At 47.8% G+C, this 13,492-nt stretch overlaps 1 protein-coding gene across 2 annotated transcripts in view; it reads right to left on the reverse strand.

The window, feature by feature from the left end:
• LOC147431416 (uncharacterized) overlaps nucleotides 1-13,492 on the reverse strand; it is a 102,292-nt gene that overhangs the window by 61,672 nt on the left and 27,128 nt on the right. The gene's annotated exons all lie outside the window — the stretch shown is intronic.

Below are 13,492 nucleotides of genomic sequence, written 5' to 3' on the forward strand. Positions count from 1 at the left end.
TCTCTCTCTCTCTCTCTCTCTCTCTCTCTCTCTCTCTCTCTCTCCTGTTTCCACTGCTTATTCAGAGACGGCTTCGGTCCTTTCTCCAGGGTCATAAGTTATGAGGATCAGAGATTTCTTGAGCTATATCTACTTGAGTTACACAGATATATAGACACTTTATTGGGGAGAGCTAGAGAGAGACAGTCCCAGAGAGGATTACAGATTTTTTTTCGCTAGATATGGGACAGCCAGAGGAGCAGCCATCACTGCAGAGCTCGGCCCACTCGTTCGACCACTACCGGCACTCTCATCGACCGAGCACTGGAGCTACGGAAATCCAGACGGCCACGATGAGGAGAGGGGCTACACAGCATCGACGGAGACTACAGCAGAGGATTCGAGCCATACTCTCAACATCCAGAGTGCAGATGAGGATGGATTCTAGTAGTAGTAGTAGTATTTTGTTCTAGTCTTTTTGTACCCAGACATGGTATCAGATTCACAATTTTGTAATAGTTTGGTCTCATAGGTCATTTTGGCCTTTTGAAGATTAATGTAACATTTCATTTCATCGTCTCTCTCTCTCTCTCTCTCTCTCTCTCTCTCTCTCTCTCTCTCTCTCTCTCTCTCTCTCTGTGTGTGTGTGTGTGTGTGTGTGTGCGCGCGTGCGCGCGCGCACACAAGAAAAGAAGAACTCTGACCCTTTTGTATTACATAAGCAAATTGCAATGCCTGTAGCCATCACATGATAGATTGGAAATGGCAGTGAAAAAACCCCTGGAATATAGCAATACCAACCAACCATAGAGGTAAAACCACCAGTGATACAGATTCTTAAAACATGGATAAGGCCAGGGACAAGGGAAGGAAGAACGCTTGTAGCAGAGGGCTGAAGCATGAACATGCCCAAACTTGCAATGAGGCTGAAAACTTCACCATATAGTCTCCAATATCAAACTCCGGATCTCCAAGGGCAAAAAGGGCACACCATCAAAAGAGATATCACCACCGCACATCCACTCTGCATCGACACTGAGGGGGAGACAGTCAGGGCTATGGATACCCCCAACTTGCAGCAGCATCACCACTGGGTAAGACAAAGATGATGCCGCTGGAGACCCCACCGACCCAAAACCACCACGTGCATCTAAGCAGATAACAAGCAATAGACAGCCACACACACACACACACACACACCTCATCCGCATACAACCAAGCAGCCTCATGCAAACAACCAGCAACAAAACAAGCCCACACACAAAGAGAAGAAACCGCAAGTAGACAAAGCAGACAAGACACAAGGAGGCAAACACAAAATCAGAAAACAAATCAGTGTAGGAGAAGGAAAGAAAAATCACGAATCAAGAAAACGCCCCAAGAAACAGACAATAGCAAGAATAAAATTGTGTGTGGGTTGGGTTTTGGGGGGGGGGGGGGGGGGGGGGGGGGGGGGGGGGGGGGGGCACCATTATAGATCATCCAGTATAGACTGGCCAATACAGAAGTATACCCCCAGAGAAGAGATTTTACAAGTTTTGCAAGAGACAGAGGAGCACTCTATCCCCCAATGCACAACATACTATGAGATCTGCTGGCGTTTTCATTGCTTATTCAAAGAGGGCTTTGGCCCCTTATCCCGCATCATGGATTACTATGATCAGAGGTGCCCAAATCTCTTCGTGTTGGAGACCCATAGACTCAAAGAGACTACCCTTAGGAGCGGAGGACCTACACAGAAAGGATCCATACAAAGCGAGATCCCTACTTTTTACAGAGGGACTACTTGGGATGGCCCACCACAGTTACCTGGTCACACCCTCATCGGGGCATTCTTCTTGATCAAGTCATGCAACTTGGCCGGCAATGACGCGCAAGCATAGTTGCCACGGAGTTTCGAAACGTTTCATTTGAAACGAGTTTCAGAAGTTTCGAAACGATTTCGTCCGAGAAAGAAACGCCAAAACAGATGTTTCGTGCAAACTAAAGAAATGTACATAAGTTTAAGTGGTATAAGCTGAGATCTATATTTTAAGCATTACCTTACAATTAGACATGAAAAAGAGGGAGAATAGGACTAACTTTCATCATTAGAAGCAAGAACTTTTTTAAACGATAAAAAAATCAACACTACAACCTGACGTGCAAAAATTTACGAGCCTTGACTTTACCTTTGAAACGTCCAAACTCATACAGAAACGTTTCTAAAATGTTTCGTACGTTTCATGAGTGAAGAAACACGTTTCTTGGCAACACTGCGCACAAGGATGTCAAGACCTTCACATTGTAGACGAGGTCCACATCAGAGGCTAGGGAGCATCATTGAGCGACATCGAGCACGCGTGCCCGGAGAATTGACCATGGAGGACATTGAGGCCATATGGCCGGGACCCACATGAGAGAGCTCATGGGATGATCACCATTGTCTACTTCCCCCGCTACACACCTCATTAGCCCTCATGTGATTGTACCCCTCTCCATATGTTTTAAGCTGATGTATTACGTAATGAGGACATTGATGATAATCAAGATGTAGGTTAGGCTTACATACCTACCCACTCTAGGTACCCTCGCTTACTTTTATCTTTATGTTCCCCCAACATTGTACTAGAGTCACACATGGATGTAACCTTTTCGTCTCATAGGTCATCTTGGCCTATTGAAGACATTAATACCGGCACTCTCATCGACCCAGCACTAGAGCTATGAAGATCCACACAGCCACGATTGAGGAGAGGGGCTACACAGCATCGACAAAGACTACAACAGACAATTCGAGCCATACTCTCTTGACATCCAGAGTGCAGATGAGGATGGATTCTAGTAGTAGTAGTATTTTTGTTCTAGTTCTTTTGTACCCAGACATGGTATCAGATTCCCTATTTTGTAACAGATTGGTCTCATGGGTCATTTTGGACTTTTGAAGACGTTAATATAACATTTCAGTTCATTCATTCATTCTCTCTCTCTCTCTCTCTCTCTCTCTCTCTCTCTCTCTCTCTCTCTCTCTCTCTCTCTCTCTCTCTCTCTCTCTCTCTCTCTCTCTCTCTCTCTCTCTCTCTCTCTCTCTCTACACAGATATAGAGACACTTTACTGGGGAGAGATCGAGAGAGAGTCCTAGAGACAAATTACAGATTTCTTTTCACTAGAGTACGGGACAGCCAGAGGAGCAGCCATCACTGCAGAGCTCGGCCCACACTCAATCCGACCACTACCAGCACTCTCATCGACCGAGCACTGGAGCTACGAAGATCCAGACGGCCAAGATTGAGGAGAGGGGCTACACGGCATTGACGGAGACTACAATAGAGGATTTGAGCCATACTCTCTCAACATCCATAGTGCAGATCAGGATGGATTCTAGTAGTAGTATCTTTGTTCTAGTTCTTTTGTGCCCATACAAGGTATTAGATTCACCATTTTGTAACAGATTGGTCTCATAGGTCATTTTGGCCTTTTGAAGACGTTAATATAACATTTCATTTCTCTCTCTGTCTCTCTCTAGCAGTGTGCGATCTCCACGAGCTCAAAATTAAGACTCAATTAAGGATGTTATGTGATCGAGATCACCTGCCACCTTTCCAGTGAGTGTGAGTCTGTGTGACATCTCTCTCTGGTTGCAGTATGGTGATTTCGAAGGCTGCATGAGGGCTTTCAGATTCCCCCCCCCCCTCCCCCCCCCCCCCCCCCCCCCCTCTCTCTCTCCTCTCTCTCTCTCTCTCTCTCTCTCTCTCTCTCTCTCTCTCTCTCTCTCTCTCTCTCTCTCTCTCTCTCTCTCTCTCTCTCTCTCTCTCTCTCTCTCTCTCTCTCTCTCTCTCTCTCTCTGCACAGCAGCAGGTCGCGGCTGCTGGTCCCAACAAGGGGGGGGGAGGGGCTCATGCGATACAGGAAGGGCAGCCTTGACTTTCTGATCTTCTCTCCCTTGCGCGACACAGGGCGGAGATCAGAGGGGAGATTACACATCGCCAGGCTCAGCGCAAGATGCAGACACTTACCCGTCGTAAAAGACGAGAGTGGGAGGAGCACCAGTATTGGGACATCTATCGCAAGGATAGTGCTGAGGCATGGCGTCGGATCAGACCTCCCAGGCCATCCACTCCTATTCAGGACCCAACGACATGGCACAGATATGCCGAGAGCTTATATGAGTTCCCAGGACAACCACCCATACCTACGCCATCGGCTACCCGACCCACATCATCTACTTTCTTCACCACCCACATGGTGAAGAAAGCTATATCCCACCTACAGCATGGGAGGCCTCGCTAGAGATCAAGCAGGCCTACAGGCAGAGCATCTTATATATGGCTGTGATGCATTGGCACCACTCATTGCCCACCTCTTCAACCGCGCGCTTTCAGAGGGATTCCCAGAGTCGTGGACAGAGCACACCATCGTGCCTATCCACAAATCTGGGGATGCCATGGATCCTAGCACATATCGCACTATCATGATTGGTCCTATACTGGCCAAACTATATGGCGCGGTTTTAGAGGAGGAGCTCAATTCTCTAGCAGAGGGAGAGGGCATGAGGACACCAGGACAGGCAGGCTTCCGCCGAGCTTTCTCTACTATTGATCATATCTTCACCCTTCGTTGTCTGATCGACCAGACACGGGTGAGGAAGAGGAGATTATATTGCTGCTTCATGGACTTCCGCAAAGCATTTGACACAGTACCTAGAGAGAGACTTTTCAGACGTCTGGCTGCGCTTGGGATTGGAGAGGAGATGGCATGGGGGATCTATGCATTGTATGAGCATGTATCTGGCAGAGTGAGATGCCCGGGTGGATTATCTGACACCCTTGTGAGCACCATTGGTGTGAAACAAGGTTGCCCCCTATCACCTACACTCTTTGGTCTATACATTGACGAGATTGTAGACTTCATCTTGCACAAGGGTGGAGAGGGTGTGGATATTGCAGGGACTACTGTACACATACTCTTATATGCAGTTGATGTTGTCGTGATGTCAGAGACGGCAGAGGGACTACAACTACATTTGCAGGCCCTGGATGATTTCTACTCACAGAGAGGACTCACGGTGAACCTTGGCAAGACCAAGGTTCTCATATTTCATACATCGGCTCAGATTCGCCGACAGAGTAGATTTACAGTAGCTGGAGGGGATATAGAGGTGACAAGCTCATATGTATATCTGGGGGTTAGATTCACCGCAGCATCAGGGACCTTCTCCATGACACAGGCAGCCAGAGATAGACTTACCAGAGGATACGCATCACTAGCTCTGATGGAGAGACAGTGCCACCAGGCCCACTTCCAGGAGCCCCGGACGAAGGGGTGGCTCTTTGACACACTGGTCACACCTGCACTCATGTATGCCTCGGCCATTTGGGGACCGGGACTGGCAGACTCAATATGGACACAGATAGAGAGGCCACAGATTATTATGATCTCCAGGATGATTCGCAGCAAGCCATCAGTTCCACATGACATTATTAGAGCTGAGCTGGCTGCACCACCGATGTTGGTAGAGGCACTCTTTCAGACTGTTTGCCTTCTTCACAGATTCAAAGATATGGATCCAGATAGGATCTCTCATAGAGCCTTCATTGCATCTAGAGAGATGGCACAAGCAGGGGACACTAGCTCATGGTATGCCCAGACAAGAGATTGGCTAGCTCAGCACGGTTTTGATATCGATAGACTACCACCGCTCCAGTATGACACCCAGGCCCCGACCTATACCCTCTCACGCTCTGAGCGGAATAGGGTCATCAGACAGGAGATATGGCATACATTTATTAAGAGGACATGGCGCAGGCCCACAGACACCCTACCTCCTAAAATGCTATATTACTATGAGCATTTTCTGAGGTTCTCAGAGCAGGGATTCATTGAGATTCCATTATACATGCAAGAGTACATGCCACACCGACTTCGGGTCAACATTGGCCAACTACGAGTGTCATCACATCAACTAGAGATTGAGAGTGGCAGAGCCAGAGGCATACCACGAGAGGAGCCTACATGCCGGATCTGCCAGACGGAGGTGGAGAGTGAGGAGCATTTTGTCATGAGATGCCCAGCATATACAGAGCTGAGAGAGAGATATGGCATTGGAGACTCATTACAGCAGCATATGATAGGCCGAGAGCAGAGGAGGTTTGGCCAGTTCCTGGTTGCGGCTTTAGAGGTTCGAGAGCAGTTGTTACAGCCACGCCAGAGTCAGGATAGCACGACACAGACTACCATCACACAGTTTTTCCGACGAGCAGGGCCAGACCCCCCCACACTACCTACACAGAGTAGAGGGCTTACCCTTCTACAGGCAGAGTCTCAGAGGGCACGTCGGAGACCGAGGCTCCCAGGATACAGGACACATGGGTGTCACCAGAGGAAGATCTCGAGGATACTAGCTCTACACCATCAATATCTAGAGCAGAGTCATGTACCAGCACCAGGGGATCCAGCATTCCAGAGATACCTGAGCAGGCCACCACCGATGTACCACATTCTCTACCCTACATATGTTGCTTGTTTTTAGATACCCTCCCTATCATCTCATGGTGGTATCACCTTGCAGCCCCTAGTTGAGCCTGATGATGCGTGAACACACCTCGACACGAGGACCCACACTATACATTGTACACCACATGCACCACCCTACCACACCCTTTTGCATAGTATAGGCTCATTTCAGTTTGTACCCTTTTTTTTATTTTCCGATGCCTAGAGCATCAACACATGTATATGATATTGTCTCATAGGTCGAGTTCGGCCTTTCGAAGATGTTAATAAAGCTCTCTCTCTCTCTCTCTCTCTCTCTCTCTCTCTCTCTCTCTCTCTCTCTCTCTCTCTCTCTCTCTCTCTCTCTCTCTCTCTCGTTGCTGCACCACCCCGCGTACCTGTTGTTGCTGCTATAGGTTCGCGACCAACTGCAGCTCCCTCCCGCGTACCTGCTGCTGCTCTACCCCGCGTACATGTTGCCTTTCCCTACCCGCTAATGCTGCAATCCCATGACCTGTTGCTGCTGCAATTGGCCCCTGCAGGACTCCTGCCCATTGCCTACCTGCGTGTTGCTTATAGCTACAGTGCAATGCACACAGAGCAAGAGAAAGTGCAGAGAACGTCTACTCACAGAAGATACCCGCCAGTCCATGAAGATACCCGCCATGATTCAGCTGAAGTGAAGGACACAAGGAAGTGAAACAAACAAGCAAGAAAGATGGCGGCGCACTTCATGGTCACAAGCAAGAGGATGACAGCCATTGAAAGAGAGTTGAAAGAATGCAAAGATCACATGGAAGAGTGGAAGAAAGAGAAGAGCTCACTTCTTGAATGGAAAAAGAGGGAGGAAAAGGCAAGGGAACTAGAGCGCAAAGAGTTCCGGGCTGAAATTCAAGCTCTAAAAGGTAACATCTCAGCCCTTTGGAAGGAACTTGCCGAAACTATAGAGAGAGGACACCTGAAGATAGAGAAATTCAGCCATCAATGATAGATGAGCTGAATATTATACGAGCGCAAGTCAAAGAGATAAAGGAGGAAGGAGAAAAGAAGACCTCATGGGTGGAGGTTCTCTCCAAAAGCAAAAGAAGGTGGAAGAGGCTGAAAAGTGGATTGAAGTTGTCAAGAAGGGGAAGGGCAAGGACATTCCGGCCACACCCGACATCATCAACAAGACACTTGAAGAGGAGCAACGAAGTAGGGTACGCGCTCTACACGTGAGAGTGACCGGCCTAAAAGATTCAAATAAGGTGGACCAAGAGGTGAAGAGCCTCATGTCAATGATGGGGGTGGAGAAGCCCTCGCACACACAAGCTTGGAGAGTGGGCAAGAAGAATGAAGGTAATGGGGAGAGTTCAAAAGAACGGGCTCTCATTTTGTGCTTTCCCTCCATGGAAGAAAAGGACGACTTTTTAAGGAAGAGGCCAACCCTCAAGAAAACAAGTATCTTTTTAGGAGATGACCTTACCCTCTCACAGCTTGCACATATGAGAGAGGTCATACCGGAGATTAGAGCAGCAAGGGAGAAGGGAAAGTTAGCCTTTTACAGAGATGGGCGAGTAGTGATTACAGAGCGCCACTCTACATGACAGTGCGAGACCTATGGGACCACTCTCAGGATGGCGGTTTGGAACTGTAATGGTTCGTATAGACTTCATGTGGGGGCCTCTGAGGACAGCTTCAGAGACAGAGACATTGTTTTCTACTCAGAGACTCCTCAGGCTCCAAGATAGTTGATGCCGCATATATCAGGATATAGATGGGAGATAGCTTGTCGCACATGCACCGGATCTAAGCATGGGACTAGAGGATCAGGAGGTATAATAGTTCTTTTCAGAGAGGAGCTCCAACCACTACTACACATAGTTCGGAGAGATGATCAAGCCAGATACATGTGGGTGAGGCTGAGGACAGAGACTGGACGTTTCTTGTACATCACCATATGCTATTTTCCTCCCGCACTTCAGTATATGCTTCACCCAGAGGACAGTCTCCTTACTCTGTACTTCATGATGATATTTGGGAGTTCTCCAGGGATGGAGACATCATACTATTGGGGGATTTCAATGCCCGTACAGACACTTCACAGACGGTTTTCTATGACACCTCAGAGGAGATGCTCAGAGAGCTAGAGCCAGAGGACATGGGGTTTGAGAGATGCTCACACGACAGAGTGCATACAGAGTATGGGAGATACCTCAGGGAGATGACGACTACTCACAGTTTATCCATACTCAATGGCTTACCGACCTTCCCATCATCTACAGGTTCTACTTGTTTCCCACACAGACATGAGGCCAGTCCTGTAGACTATGTTTAAACACATCCGAGCTTTATCTCACATTCAAGATTTTACAATGGGGCCCAGGCTTGTTGGGATAGCAGTAGATCATGCACTTTTGACATTATCAATCTCCTTTTGAGTACAATACATCTCAGGCCTCACGGGGTGGTAGACATCCACGCTATACTTTTACACCAGAGACTGACTCAGTCTATGCAAAGGAGATACGTAGACTTTTATGCACATCAGAGCCAATATACACAGTGGAGGAGATCACGTCTATGCTCACACTGACATTACATGGGGCAGCGACAGTGGCATACCCACACACTCAGCCTGGTCAGAGACGTCGTTCTGGGCACATGCCTCAGAACAGCTGGTATGATGAGGAGTGTCGACAGAGGAGAGCTCAAATCCAGTGGGAGCTTGCATTGGGAGTGATCACCTATAGACAGTCTCATATTGCTACACGACGACTAGTACGACGGAAGAAGCGAGCTTTCTTGGTCCAGATGGAGCAGGATTTATATCAGCTCTTCCTTAGTAGAGATTCAGGAGAGGCTTGGCGTCTATTCCATGAGCAGTCTCCCCCACCAGTGATTACTTCTACGAAGATATGGGGGCAATATGCAGCATTATTATACACTGTACCTGGACAGCCACCACTACCGGATCCACCACAGCCATGTCCGGCTACGAGCACCTTCTTTACCACTGAGATGGTAAAGGAGGCCATTGACGGGATGAAGACCAAACGGGCACATGATCATGAGGGTTTGGTAGCAGAGCACATTATACATGTTGGGGACTTGTTGGCAGAGATGCTTGCACGGTTGTTCAGTGTGAGGGCTTTCCTCAGTCTTAGAGATTGTCTACTATTGTACCTATCTTCAAGACAGGAGACCCCACAGTGTCGGGGAATTACCGTACCATCATGGTAGGACACACATTGGCACGGTTGTATGCATCCATCCTTGAGCATAGGCTGAGCAGTTGGGCAGAGACAATGGGCATACGGGCACCTGGACAGGCTGGTTTCAGGAGGGGTTTCTCCACACTGGATCGTGTCTTTACACTTAGAGCTATCATTGAGGAGGGTCGAGCACATGGTAGACGGATATATTGCAGCTTTGTGGACTTCCGCAAAGCTTTTGACACAGTACCGAGGGTCAGACTGATGCGCCGACTTATGGAATTGGGGGTACCCACAGAGCTGATATGGGGGATTATGGCATTCTACAGTTCAGTGATGGGTCATGTACACAGCCCAGAGGGGATATCTGACATAGTTCACTCCACTATCGGAGTGAAACAGGGATGCCCATTGTCCTCTACTTTATTTGGTATGTATGTTGATGAGGTTTGTGATTATATTGACAGAGGAGGAGATAGAGGTGCTCAGCTTGAAGGGACATGGATCCCTCTTTTATTGTATATTGACGATACTGTGTTGATATCAGACTCACTAGAGGGTATGCAGAGACATTTGGATACATTGCATAGTTTTGCAGGGGATAGTGGATTGTCTGTCAACCTTGGTAAAACCAAGTTCATGGTATTTAATACCAGCCACAGTGGATCAAGAGATCAGCACCTACATTCACATATGGTCAGAACAGTATGGAGTACACTGATGCATACACATATCTTGGGGTGGTCTTTAGTAGACCGAGGTTCACACTGAGAGTAGCAGCAAACACTAGATTGACTCGTGCCTATGCAACCCTAGGCGGTTTAGAGAGGATTTGTTCGCAGGTTCAATTCCAGGAACCTCGAACAAAGCTTTGGCTCTTTGACACTTTGGTCGCTTCAGTTATGCACTACGGGGTTCAGGTTTGGGGACCATCTGTTGACAGTGCTGGATGGAGTAATATGGAGAGGCCCTTTGTAAGGTGCAGCGGAATGAATGTTGTTTTTTTCTCAAGATTAGTAATCTTTATTTGCTCAAGGTTCCTTTTAGTTCTTAGGGAAGGAGAGAGCCTTCCGTCTTATGGAGAGTGCTATGATCATGAACAAAGTGAGTGGATTGTGCGTGCAAGTGAATGAGACTGAGAGAAGGAGAGAGAAGAGATACGACACCCGAGAGGTTGTAAAACCCTCCTCCGAAGGCCCCACTCTCGTCGGTGAGAGTGGTCTACTTTGATTGCACAAAGGTGTACAGTGCGAATGCAATGGACTGATGCAATGGGGCTATGCCGATGACGACGACGGTGATGACGACGACGACTTGATGGCTGAAATCTGTGGTCTTCTAACTGCTGATTTTTGGGACTGTTTCGGTGGCTGAAAATGACTGTTTTGGCTGCGTTTTTATGCTGAAAATGGGGGAACATCTGCAACCAACTTGGGGGTAATCTACTACGGTGTCATAGGCTGAAAACTGCGAGTCTCTCCTGCTGGTTTGGGCTGAATATCAAAACGCTGGCTGATTCTGTCCTTTGCCAAAACGCTAGGCTGATCTGCATCTGCAATCCCAAAACGCTGATGTATCTGATGCATGTGAGGCTGATCTGACTCTGCAAAGCAAAAACGCTGAAGTGCTTGATGATGATGGCGTTAGTAATGGCTGAAAACGCTGATGGTGATCATGAGGAAAACGCTAGGCTGAGAAGCTTGCTTTGGTGCTAGTGGGGAAACGCCAAGAACTGGAGGGTACTGGCGATGGCTGATGGAAACGCCAGGGTCTGCAAGAGAGGCCAAAAACGCTAGAGGGTCTGAGTGTCTAAGGGGGTACTGCTGAGAAGTTGCCTGTTGAGCGGGAAGCTCCTGCTCCCTCTTCTGCCAGAAAGTGCTAACTTGGGTTTGCTTATATATTAACTTAGCAAAATTGCCTTACCTACTTTTGTTGGAAAGTCACTTAAAAATAATAAGTGAAAATAACCAAAAATAGGAAAATAGGCTAAATGCACTGGAAAATTCCCCTAATTGATGCTAATGGATTCTGATGGGAATTCCGATCATCATGTTGTGTGCAACAGGAGGATATGCATCTATACTAAGTAACTGGGCATGCACGGTCTACGAATAGACTCACAAAAGTGTCAGATCACTGCTAATCTAAACTGACTGAACTGACTGAACCTTGCTATGGTGTAGCTTGTCCACGGACACATAGGTTTGGGATGTGTCACATGACACCCTTGGTATCTATGATTTCTAGGCTGATTAGAGCCAAGGCCTCAGTTCCATATGACATCATACGAGCGGAGCTGGCTGCCCCACCTTGGAGATTGAGGCACTTACCAAATCAGTATCATTTGTACGCAGCTTATGGGACACCACCAGGGACAGATATGCTAGGCTTGCTCTTGAGTCATCCAGACAGCTGGCATTTACAAGAAGATACATCATGTTGGTATGCACAGATGAGCTCATGGTTTCAGAGGCATGGTTTCATGCACGGACAGGCTGTCCCCCTTTCTAGTATTCTCTTGATGCACCATCTTTGGCTCTTACTCGGATGGAGATTACTAAACTCATTCGGCAGGATCTTATCCATCTTGATACCCTTGTTTTTTTCGTACCCGTGTGGTTGCCCAGCCGCACTTCCGTACTCGGAGAGTACGGAAACGTACGAAAAGTGATTCCGCACCTGGCAAAAAACTTGGGGCAAAAATTTTTTGCCTACAGTTTTTTGGCTGTGCGAGTTGGGCTGCTGACTCTATTATGCAGACATTGCAACACATCAATGAGCTGCGAGCTGCGAATTAGCGGCCAGCCCATCCTCTCGCCCTCTCTTGCTCACCTTCAGCTCTCTCTCGCGCCCACAAGCTAGTCTCTAAATTCTAATTTCTGAACTTTCTATGGTTTTGTGTCTGTGTATAAAGTTTAGAACATGGTGGTGTAGTCTGTAAGCTTCTAAGCATCCTATGTAGTAGGCTATCTGACGTGTGGAATTTCCAGGTAGTCTCATCCGTACTTATTCCGTACTTCTGTACCCGTGTGCGTCCGACGTGTGGTTGACGTATGGAAAAACTATGCTTGATACCAGGAGGACATGGATAGAGCCATCACGGGAGTTGGGTACGAAGAGGGCTTTCTATGGAGAGCATCTTCTCCAACTCACGACAGACGGATTTGTCACATGGCCCAGCTACATGAACACACATCTATCTCATGGGTTACGATGTGCCATAGGCCAGATACTCACATCTTCACACCAGCTTGGGATTGAGACAGGCAGATTCAGAGGCATACCAGCAGACAGTAGGATATGTCAGTTATGCCATGCAGAGCCAGAGACAGAGCTTCACTACATATGTCACTGCACAGTCTACTATGAGATACGAGGACGCTTTCACTGCTTATTCAGAGATGGTTCTGACTCGTTAGATAGAGTCATGAGATATCAGAATCAAAGATGTCTCGGATTATTTCTACTTGAGAGACAGAGACATAGAGACTCTCTATTAAGAGGGCATAGACAAAGACAGTCCCAGAGACATATCTCAGATTTCTTCAGTCCGAGTACCACAGAGGCAAAGGGGCCACCACTACCACAGAGCTCGGTTCCCACCCATACACACACCAGTGGTACTCTCATTGACCGAGCTATAGAGTTGGGGAGATCGAGACAACCACGACTGAGGAGGGGAGCCGCGCAGCACCAACGGAGATTGCGGCAAAGGATCCACAGGATTCTAGCACGACACCTAGAGTGTCAATCAGGATAGACTTCATGCTACTGCTATATTGTATCATGGTGACACTTATCCCCATTTTGTACCTTTGTGGCATTATACCATTGCTCAGCTTACCAG

The sequence above is a fragment of the Adiantum capillus-veneris genome, chromosome 21 (genome assembly GCF_014529385.1).
Source record: "Adiantum capillus-veneris isolate H3 chromosome 21, ASM1452938v2, whole genome shotgun sequence".
In the NCBI taxonomy this organism is placed as follows: Eukaryota; Viridiplantae; Streptophyta; class Polypodiopsida; order Polypodiales; family Pteridaceae; genus Adiantum; species Adiantum capillus-veneris.